This window comes from Engraulis encrasicolus, chromosome 10 (genome assembly GCF_034702125.1).
Source record: "Engraulis encrasicolus isolate BLACKSEA-1 chromosome 10, IST_EnEncr_1.0, whole genome shotgun sequence".
In the NCBI taxonomy this organism is placed as follows: domain Eukaryota; kingdom Metazoa; phylum Chordata; class Actinopteri; order Clupeiformes; family Engraulidae; genus Engraulis; species Engraulis encrasicolus.
In genome coordinates, this window is record NC_085866.1 from 13,475,564 (window position 1) to 13,490,563 (window position 15,000).

The 15,000-nt window shown below is 47.1% G+C and overlaps 1 protein-coding gene across 1 annotated transcript in view; it reads right to left on the reverse strand.

The window, feature by feature from the left end:
* LOC134457585 (neural cell adhesion molecule L1.1-like) overlaps positions 1 to 15,000 on the reverse strand; it is a 78,834-nt gene that overhangs the window by 42,727 nt on the left and 21,107 nt on the right. The window lies entirely within an intron of this gene.

Genomic DNA, 15,000 nt, shown 5'->3' on the forward strand with positions numbered 1-15,000 from the left:
CTCCTACCTTGCCTTGCCATCCCACTCACATCTGTTCGTGCTGACCTGCCTGCCTGTGTGTGTGTGTGTGTGCGTGCGTGCGTGCGTGCGTGCGTGCGTGCGTGAGTGTGTTATACATTTAAATGTGTCTGTGTGTGGGTGTGTGGATGGACACATATGTTTGCGTGGGCGTATGTGTTTGAATTGTTTGAATACAATTCAGCTATTTTAGCTAGTGCGGCATATGCTCATATTATTCCCCTTGTATTCGCACTAGTATATCAGACTGCTGGCAGTACCTGAAACTACTGACATCATGAGTTATATCCAGTCTATTATGTAAGAGAAAGCCATGCAGCACTGTCCTCAGCTGCACTCCATACAGCGTAGAGTAGAGTAGAGTAGAGTAGAGTAGAGTAGAGTAGAATAGAGTAGAGTAGAGTAGAATAGAGTAGAGTAGAGTAGAGTAGAGTAGAGTAGAGTAGAATAGAGAAGAGAAGAGAAGAGAAGAGTAGAGTAGAGTAGAGTAGAGTAGAGTAGAGTAGAGTAGAGTAGAGCAGAGCAGAGCAGAATAGAGTAGAGTAGAGTAGAGTAGAGTAGAGAAGAGAAGAGAAGAGAAGAGAAGAGAAGAGAAGAGTAGAGCAGAGCAGAGCGGAGCGGAGCGGAGCGGAGCGGAGCAGAGTAGAGTAGAGTAGAGTAGAGTATCATTTATTAATCCCAAGGGAAATTAAGCATGTCAAACAGGAGGTGGGTAAAGGCTAATTTATGGTAGCACCGTAAATCATCTTCAAGCAGCAAATCAGAGAATTCTGTCATACTTCATGAAGTCTAGTTTACAATAAAACAAGGAAGCTTTCATTACATGACAAGCACTGCTAAGTCCACCTTTAAGATAAAGACACAGGATGAGACGTTAACATCCTTGTGAACGCAGACACAATACATTTATGGGAAGATGATTCCTACAGCCAGATCAAGAGAGGAATCACTCAAAAGTCAGTGTCAATGTTAATAAAGCTAATTTTATGACTGAATGAAGCATTATTGACTGAAGACTATGCAATAGAATTGAGCTACCACCATCACCCTTCTGTCAGCAGGTGTGGCATTTAACCAACAGCTGTGTGAAATAATCTGATGGCTTTAAAAAACATAAATTTCCCCACACACGGTGAGATAAAGAGAGGAATCAGAAGAAGCCCGGTGTTCATTTACTGCATGTCAAAATGTGAATAAAGACTGAGACTAAAGACTAGGCTGCGAGAGACGTAGTGCCATAGTGTTGAGCTAACATTATTACAGTGTCAGCAGGCACCGCACTTAACCAACAACTGTGCAACATGAGTGATGAGCGAAAGATTAACGGGAAAGGAAGTGGAGGAGAGGGAGAGAGAGAGAGAGAGAGAGAGAGAGAGAGAGAGAGAGAGAGAGAGAGAGAGAGAGAGAGAGAGAGAGAGAGAGAGAGAGAGAGAGAGAGACGGAGCGACAGAGAGAGAGACAGAGAGAGAGACGGAGAGACGGAAATACAGAGAGAGAGAGAGAGAGAGAGAGACAGAGACAGAGAGACAGAGAGACAGAGAGACAGAGAGACAGAGAGAGAGAAAGACAGAGGAAGTGGGATAGAGAAAGCCAGGGGCGACCACAGATGGGTGCCCTCCTTGCTGGTATCAGGCATGCATCGAACTACTACACCATGTCATTTGGCGCCTTTTCTGCTTGTTATGCATGAAAGCATCCTGCCACTTATCTTTATGTTTGCAACTCTTTAGGGCCGATAGCGCATATGAATAACCATGATTATTCCTTTAGATTGCAGTACAGAGATAGCAATCTTCTGTGCGTAGCGTGCATGGAGAAGTTTTTCTATTACACGGTAGGTGTCTGTGTGATGTAATTCGTATCTCACTTATGCACATGCAATTAGATTGCTTGCCCAGAAATTACAAGAATAGAATTAATCACTGTCATTTATCTAAAGCTGAATATGGTTTGGGCAGCAGTAATTTTTCCTCCCATGTTCTTGTCTTCCGTATGAATTACAAAGATTGCATTGGATATTAATAAGAATGTCATCTATGTAGACTGACCAGTTTCCATTTTTATCAGCTCTCAGAGAGTAAGGAGGTTTAATACTAGATGAAAGATAAAACGTTTAAAAGAGGCCAGATATCCAGTCATTTCTCTTGTCAATCATTTTTGTTTGACTGTGTAGAAGACATGAAGTCACAAAGAGGAATCAATGCCCAACCCTTTTATGTTGAGGCCTGCATTCTATATTCAGTAATATGGTGACACACAGTATAATGTTTCATACGGCTCTTCTGGTCTGTCACTAGATGTGCATGTCCTCATTGTGTCAGCAGGATTATGGCAGTAGACAGTAGGTGAAGGTGATGATATGACCCGGTGTAAATGTCTCTGGCTGTTGGAGTTACAGTAGACGGTTATGACACCTGGTGTGTGTGTGTGTGTGTGTGTGTGTGTGTGTGTGTGTGTGTGTGTGTGTGTGTGTGTGTGTGTGTGTGTGTGTGTGTGTGTGTGTGTGTGTGTGTGTGTGTGTGTGTGTGTGTGTGTGTGCTGAGAAGGAGCACCAGCAGTTTCCCATCTGCACCCATTAGGGGCCTTCAGTGGAGCGTCCACAAACTGGAGTGACAGGAGAGAGCTTAATCCATTTACACACACACACACACACACACACACACACACACACACACACACACACACACACACACACACACACACACACACACACACACACACACACACACACACGCACGCACGCACGCGTACGCACACGCGCACACGCACGCACACGCACTCGCACGCACACGCACACGTACTCGCACGCACACGCACACGCACACGCACACACACCCCTATAGTCACGGTCATGCACACACACACACACACACACACACACACACACACACACACACACACACACACACACACACACACACACACACACGCACGCACGCACGCACGCACAATGGTTACACCTATACACACATTGACACAGCTACTGTAGGCCTATATAAGAATATTTACATTCCACAAACAGGCATACACAACGCTACTGTGTACATGTAAAATTACCTTTCTGCCTTTAGGCTGCTTGCCCCTTGCTACCAATCTTGAGAAAAAAGGTTCTTATTAACATTAACAAGAGAGTAACAACGGATGTTTGATATGCAATAAAATACAGGACAATGACAATCTACAGAGGCCACCACCCTTCCCAAGATGAAAAACACACAGGCCCACACACAGGCACGCACACACACACACACACACACACACACACACACACACACACACACACACACACACACACACACACACACACACACACACACACACACACACACACACACACACGCACACACACACACACACACAAGTACACAGCCGCACAACACACATGAACAGAATGAGCCCCCCCAACCCCGAGCCCCAACCCCAACCCCAACCCTTCCATTAAACGAGTAGAGGCAGTGAGGCTTGCTGAGTGGAGCGTGTCCTCTAAAGGGTTAATCCCACACTGGCAGGAAGCAGCCGCTGTGCCGTGAGGAGGGACGTCAGCTGGTGGAACGGCTGCCCTGCCTGCCTGCGTGCATGCTCTGTCTGCTCTACCTCCCTGCCTGCCTGCGTGCATGCTCTGTCTGCTCTACCTCCCTGCCTGCCTGCCTGCTCTGCCTGTCTGCCCTGTCTGCCTGCCTGCGTGCTCCACCTGCCTGTCTGCCTGCTCTGCCTGCGTGCCTGCCTGCCTGCCTGCCTGGTCTGCCTGCCTGTCTGCCTGCTCTGCCTGCCTGCTCTGCCTGCCTGCCTGCCTGCCTGTCTGTCTGCCTGCCTGCCTGCCAGCCTGCTGCCTGCTCTACCTCCCTGCCTGCCTGCCTGCTCTGCTTTTATGCGATTTTGGGAACACTGATGATGGGCTAGACCCGAAACGTTTGCATCCCATTTTTTGTTTTGGCTTCTCTTTATTTTCATCTTTTAATACAGTTTCACTGTATTAAAAGCTCCTGTGTGTGACTCCTTTTTCTTCACACTGCCTGCCTGCTCTGTCTGCTTGCTCTGCCTGCCTGCCTGTCTGTCTGCCTGCCTGCGTGGCTCTGCCTGCCTGCTCTGCCTGTCTGCATACCTGCCTGCCTGCCTGTCTGCCTGCCTGCTCTGCCTGCCTGCTCTGTCTGTTCTGTCTGTTCTGTCTGCCTGCGTGGCTCTGTCTGCCTGTCTGCCTGTCTGCCTGGCTCCCTGCCTGCTCTGCCTGCCTGCCTGTTCTCCCTGCTCTGTCTGTCTGTCTGCCTGCCTGCCTGTCTGCCTGCCTGCCTGCTCTGTCTGTCTGCCTGCCTGCCTGCTCTCCCAGCCTGCTCTGCCTCCCTGCTCTGTCTGCCTCCCTGCGCTGCCTGTCTGTCTGCCTGTTCTCCCTGCTCTGCCTGCCTGCCTGCCTGCTCTGCCTGCCTGCCTGCCTGCCTGCCTGCTCTACTTGCACTGTCTGCCTGCCTGCCTCTCTGCCTGCCTGGTACCTCTCCTCCTGTTTCTATGACAACAGGATCTCCCTCGGCATCCCCACTCTAATGCACGTACAAACACACAAGGCCAAAAATACATACGTGAGAACAGCACTCCCGGACACGCCTTGCATTGAGAGAAAACAAGTGCAAACATCATCTACCCACCCACCAAGTCATGTGTGAACACACACACACACACACACACACACACACACACACACACACACACACACACACACACACACACACACACACACACACACACACACACACACACACACACACACACACACACACACACACACACACACACACGTGTCCTTAGCCCTCCTTCCAAGACAGACAGGGCGTAGTAGAGCAAAGATTCTCAAACAGGAAGTTCTCAATTTCCCAGCATCTCTCAAATGCCTCAATATAATACTGGACTGGGCTAGCCTACAACCATTCAGACCACTGACTCTGATGTTTTATGCATAAGCCTGGTCTTCATTGGCTCCCTGGTTGTGGCAAAGAAACAGCAGGAAACAGGCCAGACTGACTAAAAAAATTGTCTGCGGTGTCACAGACATGCAATATAGCCAGGCCGACTTCCCCACACATGAAGATCAATTTATTTTGCAGATAACATGTCATGTCTGGCGTTCATGCTTCCCATTACCTGCCCATTAGGCTACAAGATAAAATTTGTTAATGAATAAATGAGCATCTATCATTCATCAAAACAGTAGGAATAGACAAGTGCCTTGCAATACATCATACATACAAGTAGTGCGAAGTTTAAAAAAAAGTGACTTTTACATAATACATCCTTACATGTATTCATACATCTACACGACGGCAGTACAAGTTCCATTTGTACAGAATAAACAGAGACAGTACTCTATATGTTTTGAAATGAGACTAAAAATAAAATTTAATCTGGGCAGTATCAGAGGTCAGCAAATAAATAATAAAAGCAAATGCTTTATTGATGAAAAAATCCAGACCCTAATGTTGAAATGCAGAAGCATCTTTGGTCATATGTGTAAGAAGGATAGATAAATCTGCTTTACAACCACGTTCAGGACCTAGAAGGCGAACTGCATTAGCTCTCCTTGTGGTCGAATCACAGACATCGTGGAACAGATCTGCTTGAGTCGGTGCCAAACGAGAGCTGTGTACTCACTCATGGCGGGATTCTGTTGCTATCGGTTACTATTGATTTGGACCGGATGCGGCTGAGGGTGTCTGCAACATGATAGGCTCAGGCAGTAGAGATGTTATAGTCTGTTAGGGCCTTGAGAACAACACAACATAAAAAATACACAACTATTAGATACGGTACTGTCACTACTGAAGCTCAAGGGTTGTCAGACCACGGGGACCACTTGTAATGTCCTGGGGGGAACCCATGGCTTTCCTGTGTTTGTTGGCTTTCGACAAAGCAAACGCCTGTGGGTTCAGGTGAACCGCTGGCTCAGTGTGCGAGCGGAGCTCAGCATCCCAGAGGAGCCGAGCCTGTTTACTGTCAACCACCTTGACCCCCTGCTGCTGCACAGCCTGCCGCTTCTGAGTCAGAACCAAACAAGGATACTGGAAATGACACACCGATACCAGACACCACACTGCAGACTACAGGGACAAATCTGGTCCTCTGATTCATCTCTAAACAAACCTTTTCTTCGACTTCTTCTTTCTAGGACACCTTTCTATTCATCTCACAGCTCTAAGTGATTGCCAGTAAAATTGCTCCCATTCCAGGAAACAGCGGTTTGATTTTTGCTGTATTGAAGCTATTTACTTGTGTTTTGTTGGAATCATTGACCACATTTCTAGAGTAATGACGCAAACTGATGGAATGAAAATGCACCACACTCCAGACTACATGGCCAAATAGGTTCCTCTGATTCATTTCTGAACAAAACCTTTTTTTCGACTTCTTCTTTCTAGGACACCTCTCTATTCCTCTCACACATATCTAGAAGTGATTGCCAGTAAAATTGCTGCCATTCCAGGAACCGGCAGTTTGATTTTTGCTATGTTGAAGTTGTTGTTTACTGGTGTTTTGGTGGCGTTATTGACCATATTTCCCAAAGTAATGAGGCAAGCAGATGGAGCCTAAATGCGCTCCGTCAATTAGTCCTACCGGCAAATCCTTAGACACCCTACTTGAACAGTTCCTGCCTGTCCCTGATTAATCAATGCACAATTACACTGATGAGAGGACTGCATGGCCGACACGGTAACGACACAAATTACACTCCTAGCTCGTAGCTCTGCATAAGATGCAGTTATTATTATTGGCTGTTATTAGGGCACAAAGAACTAAGACATTTGTACACCCATACGCACACGCACACAAACAAAGAGGGAGAGGGGGCTAGAGAACAGGCGAGAGAGAGAGAGAGAAAGGCAGGGGAACATGGAGGGCAGAGGGAGAGAGCGAGAGAGAGAGAGAGCGAGAGAGAGAGAGAGAGAGAGAGAGAGAGAGAGAGAGAGAGAGAGAGAGAGAGAGAGAGAGAGAGAGAGAGACCAGTAGGCAAACAGTACTGAAACAGGGTTACAGGGTTGCGGAGAGAACCAGTGAAGATGAGAGCAGGGCAGCACGGGTGCTCTGTATTTGTGGAGGAAAGGTCAGTGGCGGTGATGGGGCTGGCTTTTAATTTAATCACATCTTGATGACTCACATCCTGCAGAGCTAATAGCCCCTGCTGCTCCAGATGCAGATATGGATTAGTGCCTCTGTGTCCACATGGCTAGGCATTCACATCCCTCACTCACTAGCCTCCTTCCTCGCCCATTACACATCCCTCACTAGCCTCCTCGCCTATTACTGTACATGTTTGTTTTGTCAATGGGTTCACTTGCAGGTCTTTCGCACTCCCTTGTCTGTCTCACTCAGAAAACGTCTTTTATTATTCATTTTATTTTTATTTTTATTTTATTATTCTGTCTCATTGTATCGTTCCATTTATTATCCTCTATACGCATTTCTCTTCCTTTATCTTTCTCCCTTCTGATTATATTATTCTGAAGTTTTCCTTTTCTTTTCTCTCTGTGTGTTGCCTGGCTGGTGTTCCTACTCTTTCTTACTCCCACTCATTTTTTACTCTGGTGAATTCCCCTCTCTCTCCATCATTCTTTCTAGTTCTTTCTAGTAGTAGTCAAGGAGGCTTCAGTCTCTTTTCCCAAAGGTGGTCTTCCGAGATGCAGAAGTAGGCCTATCTCATGTTTTTAAGAAAAAAAACAACCCATCGACATCTCCCTCAATCTCTGAAGTAAGCATCCTCTCCCTCCAGGCTCATCTTGCCTCTCTGCCTGCTCCTTCCCTTTTTTTACTCCTCTCCTGCTGTCAGTAGCATCTCTGTAGCACACACTTTCTGATCTTCCCTCCCTGCCTCCATCTCTCTCTCTCTGTCCCTTTCTTTCTTCTATTTTTTTCTTGTGTTTTTTTCTCTTTTACTGTTTTTTTTCCTTCTCACTGTCACACCAGTCTCCATGCTCATGCGGCGGCGACACACACGTCACGCTGTCTCCTCTCTCGCACCACGTGTACCATCTTCTCGTCTCTGCTCCTGTAGGCTAACCTTGACTTTCTTTTGTTTTCCTCCTCTCCCTCCCAGACAGGATGATGACACTTGACTCTCTCCCTGCATCCATAAACACCCCCCCCCCCCCCCACCCCACACCACACCACACCGCACCAAGCCAGGCTCCATCTCAAGATGTGTAATGTTACCTGTCATGCCCGGCTCTGCCGGTTAGTGTTTGGGGCACTTTAGTCCTCCGACCTGCAGGTGGAGCTGGCCTGACAGGATGTTCATCTCAGAGGGCTGCTGATTGGGCGGCCTATAAAAGGCCTCCCATCAGCATTCTCTCTCTCTCTCTCATCCCCACAGGCACATTCGTGAGGCGACCGTATGGTCAGGCCTACGACAGCCGGGACTTGCACCACACTTGCACCCTTTTGGACAACACTCATTTACTGATACACTCTTTGGTTAATTCACATTACTGATGACTGATACACTTTGTAAATAAAGAACTTTTGGTTAAAATGTACAAATCGGTGTGGTCTCCCTTAATGTTACAGCCACTAACGAGCCAGTGGTTGTGACATATGGGGGCTCATCCGATCTTTGGTAGTAACTTTAGGCTATGGTAATTCCTTCTACTGGCTATGGCAGCGTAGGAAGGTGCGTAGAGCTAATTGTATTGAGTATTTGGCTACAAGTATTCCTTCTACTGGCTTTTGGAGCGTAGGAAGGTGAGTAGAGCTGAGTTACTAATTGTGGACTGCTGATAGTCAGTTGGGGCCTGTTATCAGTTAGTTAATTGGGAGATCTACTGATTTGTGCTTTTGAGGCTTTGTTTGACCGTGCAAGTGTAGGTAGACACTGAATTGTTTGTTCCAGCCATTTTGGTTTAGTTTCATTGCAGTTTGTAGCATTGCATTCAACCTCTGAGGAGCTGCTGCCTGTATCCCCATCTAGTACGGGTTCTAGGTTCCTGCTGTCACAGAGCCTGGGCGAGGGCACCGCCTTGGAGAAACGGCTGAATCGGCTTTGTCGGGATGGTACGTCTCCACAGGTATTGGTGAGTAAATGATCCTCGTCCTCGGGCTCTGTGTGAAAATAGATTAGTCTAGTGGGGGGAAATGTTTAGGGGGATGCTCCGAGGTTAGTTTGCTGTGTTAACATAACTGTAATGTTTTAGAGACCTGGTTGGATTGGTTGGGGAGAGAGAGAGCCTAGCGTAATTAGAGCTAGTTTTTGGTTGGTTTGTTTTTTCAGTAGTTCATTTTTGGTTTGGTACAGTAGCCAGATTGGTACTGACGGCCTGGGTTGAGCAGGATGGAGGCTTTTGTGGAAGCACCATCTGATAAATTGTTGTATGCCCTTAACAAGGAACAATTGTTGCAATTGGCAGAAAAGTATGGCATGGAATTGTCGTCAGCCATTAAAACTGGTAAGAAGGGGGCCTTGCGTGACTCCATTCAGGAGTTTTTGTGTCAGCAGGGCATTTTGCATTCAGGAAAAGGTGGTGACGCTCATGTGAAAGGTATGTCAGAGCCTATGCAGTCAGAGAGGGTAGGCATACTGACTTTTGAGCAACAGAGAGAGATGAAGGCACTTGAATTTGAGTGGGCGCAACAGGCTAAGGAGAAAGAACGTCTGTTTGAACTGGAAAAGCGTAAATTGCAACAGCAAGCAGATTTGGATAAAATTAAATTGGAACGAGAATTGCAACAGCGAGCAGATGTGGAAAAAATCAAATTGGAACGGGAGTTGCAACAGCAAGCAGATATGGAGAAACTTAAATTTGAAAAAGAAATGGATTTGAAAAAAGGTGAAATGGACCTTACAGTACAGCTTGAGAAAATTAAAATTGAACAGGATCGTTTGAAACTAATGTCAGAAGGTAAGATTAGTGGAAATCTGTCCGGGTCAAGTATGGATAGCATGGTTAAGTATGTGCCAAAGTTTGACGAACGTGACCCAGACGTGTTTTTCTCACTGTTTGAACAAATGGCCTCTGATAAAAAGTGGAGTGAAGAGGATAGAACGGTGCTTTTGCAAACTGTACTAGTAGGACGCGCACGGGAGGCATATTTGGCATTGACACCTGTTGATAGGCACAAGTATGCTGAGGTGAAAAAAGCGGTCTTGAAATGTTATGAACTGAATCCAGAAGCTTACAGACAACGTTTCAGAAATTGGCGTAAACGTGATAATCAGACTCATGCTGAAGTGGCAAGAGAATTGAGTACTTATTTTAACCGGTGGCTTACTTCTGAGTCTGTCTCAACTTACGAAGACTTGCGTGATTTGTTGATTTTGGAGCAGTTTAAGAACATTGTACCAGATCGAATTGCTACCTACATTAATGAGCAAAAGGCAAAGTCAGTGGAGGAAGCGGCCTCGCTTGCTGATACTTTTGTGTTAACGCATAAACGTATGCCTTACAGCAGTCCTCCACGGTATAGGCCTAATAGCCACCAACGTTATGATCCTGCTCGTTCTCCTCCACAGCGTTCTCCTCCTCGTTATGGTCGTAGTTCAAATCGTACCAATTATGGCAATTCCAGTAATGTTCCTAAATTTGACAATGGAAGTAGCAAATCTCGCCCAAGTCCGACGGATAAATGTCATTACTGTTTGCAGGAGGGACATTGGAAAAAGGACTGCCCGCTGTTGAAAGGCCGTAAATCTAATGCCAAGGCTGCTGGGTGTGTTTCTGTTGTGCATCCAGTTGATTTTGGTGTCTCTGATCTAACCCCGTTGCCTCGTTTGGAAGTTCATGGTGAGCAAGTGATTGAAGACGGTGCATCTGTGTCAGACGAGCAGACGAAATCAGTAGAGTCAGCTGCGTCTGATTTCGCTCCATTCATTAGTGATGGTTGGGTGTCATTGGTTGGAGAGACACAAAAAGTTCCAGTTAAAATCTTAAGAGACACTGGGGCATCTGAGAGTTTCATTTCTGGAGCAGTTTTGCCATTTTCCACAGCATCTGACACTGGGAAGTGTGTTTTGATTAGAGGAATAGGCATGCAGTCATTTTCTGTACCGTTGCACAAAATTCACTTGTGTTCAGGATTTGTGAATGGGGAGGTGACTATTGCTGTGAGACCGTCTCTGCCTATGCAGGATATCCATGTAATTCTGGGGAACAATTTGGGTGGGTGTTTAGTTTCTCCACCTCCAGTTGTTACACCTGTACCGCTATCTGTAGAGGAGCCAGACGCGTGTTGTCAAGAATTCCCAGAAGTGTTTACTGCTTGCGCTGTGACTAGGGCCATGTCTCGTGCGCAGGCGCAATCGTCGGATGTATCCAAGTCTGTACCTATTTTTGTTCCTGAGCTGCCTGAACCTCTGTCATGTCAAGATTTAATTGAGGCACAAAAGAATGATCAGAGCTTTGAGAAATATTTTGCTTTAGCTTCTACAGATCCAACGATGGGGTACTTCATTCAAAATGGCGTTTTGCTGCATACGTGGTTGCCAGGTGTTGATCCTGAAGTGGCAGGTCAGGTGATTCAAGTGATGGTACCTGACAAATACCGTGATTTGATTTTGAGAACAGCCCATGGAGCAGAATCTGGGCATTTTGGAGTTAAGAAAACGTACCGACGTCTTTTGGAACATTTTTACTGGCCACGGATGAAACGCCATGTATCTAGATTTGTCAAAGCATGTCATGTTTGCCAGGTTGCGAAACAGAGTACTCCCATTAAACCTGCACCACTTCAACCTATTCCGTCTGTTGGCACACCATTTGAGCATCTCATTATTGATTGTGTAGGTCCACTACCCCCTTCGAAATCTGGTTGTGTGTACCTCTTTACCATTATGTGCCAGGCCACTCGTTACCCAGCAGCGTATGCCCTGAGAACAATTACCACAAGATCAATATTGAAGTGTTTGTCTCAATTCATTTCTGTCTTTGGCATTCCAAAGGTAATTCAGAGCGACAGAGGCTCTAACTTTACCTCCAGGACATTTGCTGCAGCGTTGAAGTCGATGCAGGTGAAGCACAATTTGAGCAGCGCTTATCACGCACAGAGTCAGGGGGCGTTGGAGCGCTGGCATGCCACATTGAAGTCTCTCTTGCGCGCTTACTGTGTGGAGATGCGGAGAGATTGGGAGGAGGCGTTGCCATGGCTCTTGTTGTCTGCGCGTGGTGTAGTTCAAGAAAGCACTGGTTTTAGTCCAAATGACCTAGTCTTTGGCCACAAAGTCCGGACCTCACTGTCTGTTTTAAATGCCAATCTGGATCTGCAGAACACTCCCGCCAGTTTCACTGAGTATGTAGATGGTTTTCGTCGTAGGCTGTTGCTTGCATGGAAAGAGGCAACAGAGCATTTGACTAAAGCTCAGGTGAAAATGAAGCTGCGTTATGACCGTAAAGCGAAGATCAGAGTTTTCAATCCGGGTGATCAAGTTTTAGCTTTGCTGCCCATTCCGGGGTCACCATTTACAGCAAAATACTCTGGTCCATTTACTGTTATGAGTCAAGTGTCAGATCTCAATTATTTACTGTCAACTCCTGATCGTAAACGGTCACAGCAACTGTGTCATGTGAATTTACTCAAGCCTTACCATTCTGCAGGTTCCGACAAGGCGGGTGGGATTGCTGCGAGTCCAGTGGGTCTAGCCGTTGGGGTTGGGGAACCGCTCAACTGGCCGGAGGTGGCAGCTTGGGATGAAGTGCGCGCACCTGACGATTCAGTGTTACATGGGCGCTTGGATAATACTCAGCAGTTAAAGGAGCTAGATAGTCTCCTGGGTCATTTAAGTGGGGTGCAGCGTAAACAGTTGTCGGATTTGATTTTTGAGTTTTTGCCTTTGTTTTCCGACACTCCAACCTGTACCACACTAATTGAACATGACATTGACACACAGGGTGCCCGCCCAATACGACAAAGATTTTATCGAGTGGCTCCAGATAAGCAGAAGAGTATGGAGGACAGTGTACAGTATCTGCTTGATCATGGTCTCGCCAAGCCATCTTACTCCAGTTGGGCATCGCCATGTCTACTGGTTAAAAAGTCAGACAACACCTATAGATTCTGCACGGATTATAGGAAAGTAAATGCTGTGACAAGACCAGATTCTTTTCCATTGCCACGTATCGAGGACTGTGTGGATCAGGTTGGGAGTGCTCGTTACGTCAGCAAATTTGATTTATTGAAAGGTTACTATCAAGTGCCTTTGACGCAGAGAGCGCAGGAGATATCTGCGTTCATTACCTCTTCCGGGTTGTACTCGTATACTCGAATGAGCTTCGGTTTGCGGAATGCTCCTGCAACCTTCCAACGGCTCATGAATAGGGTCGTTGGGGGGCTGCAGGGGTGCGCGGTTTATTTGGACGACGCCGTTTGTCATTCGGACAGTTGGGACGAACATCTGGCTCGCATTCGAGCGCTTTTCCAGAGGTTGGTGGCAGCAAACCTCACAGTAAATTTAGCGAAATGCGAGTTTGCGCGTGCCACAGTCGTCTATTTGGGTAAAGTAGTCGGCCAGGGGATGGTGCGGCCCGTTAACGCAAAGGTGGCAGCTATTGATAATTTCCCTGCGCCGGCGACGAAGAAAGAGCTAATGCGCTTTTTGGGTATGATCGGGTACTACCGTAATTTCTGCTGCAATTTTTCGACTGTTGTATCTCCTCTGACCAATTTGTTGAAGGGTGGCGCCAAATTCATTTGGTCGGAGGAGTGTCAGCAGGCTTTCCAGAATGCAAAGCTTTTGTTAACGTCAGCTCCGGTCCTGGCTGCACCCAAACTGGATCAGCCTTTCCAGCTGCAGGTGGATGCAAGCCAGGTGGGAGCAGGTGCGGTCCTCCTGCAGGCTGATGATGATGGAGTAGCCAGACCGGTTTGCTATTTTTCAAAAAAATTCAACAAATACCAATTTAATTATTCGGTGATTGAAAAGGAAGCATTAGCATTGATTTGGGCATTGCAACACTTTGAAGTCTATGTGGGAGGGGGTCTCCATCCAATTGTGGTCTACTCTGATCACAACCCCCTCACATTTCTCCAGTCCTTTAAAGGATCCACCAACCAGCGGCTGCTGCGTTGGGCACTGTTTCTGCAGCCTTTCCACTTGCTTATCCGCCATATCCGTGGGGTGGAAAATGTAATGGCTGATGCGCTATCTCGGGCTCTGGACCAGGGGGCCTAATGACCTTCACTCGCTCCTAACCTTTTTTTTCTGTTTTCTTTTTTTCTGTTTCCCTTAAAGTTTGCTGTCCGGGTACCAGGATTTGCTGGGTGCAGAGAAGAGCAGAGGGGAAGGAGGGTGGTGAGGGTTTGGGTTTTGTTGGTCTGGGGTGGAGGGGAGGTGCGCCAGTGGAATAGACTATGGCTAATGTAGCATTTTGTTTTGTTTTCTATTTTTTTTTATGGTGCTTCAGAGACCCAGTTAACACGGGTCTCTGTTTTTTAAGGGGGGGGATGTCATGCCCGGCTCTGCCGGCTAGTGTTTGCGGGCACTTAAGTCCTCCGACCTGCAGGTGGAGCTGGCCGGACAGGATGTTCATCTCAGAGGGCTGCTGATTGGGCGGCCTATTAAAGGCCTCCCATCAGCATGGTCTCTCTCTCTCTCTCTCATCCCAATAGGCACATTCGTGAGGCGACCATATGGTCCGGCCTACGACAGCCGGGACTTGCACCACACTTGCACCCTTTTGGACAACACTCATTTACTGATACACTCTTTGGTTAATTCACATTACTGATAACTGATACACTTTGTAAATAAAAGATCTTTTGGCTAAAATGTACAAATCGGTGTGGTCTCCCTTAATGTTACAGCCACTAACGAGCCAGTGGTTGTGACATTACCCCTGACCCCACCCGCTGGGGCCTGTAAACCCCCCCTCTACACCCACCCCCCACACCCACCCTCCCTCCCACTCAACCAGGCACCCCCAGCACCCCCCCCCCCTCCATCCCCAAGGAACATCCCCCCTCCTCCACTGTTGGCTGGAAGTGCTGAAGCAGCATAAGCATCCAACATATAGAACACTG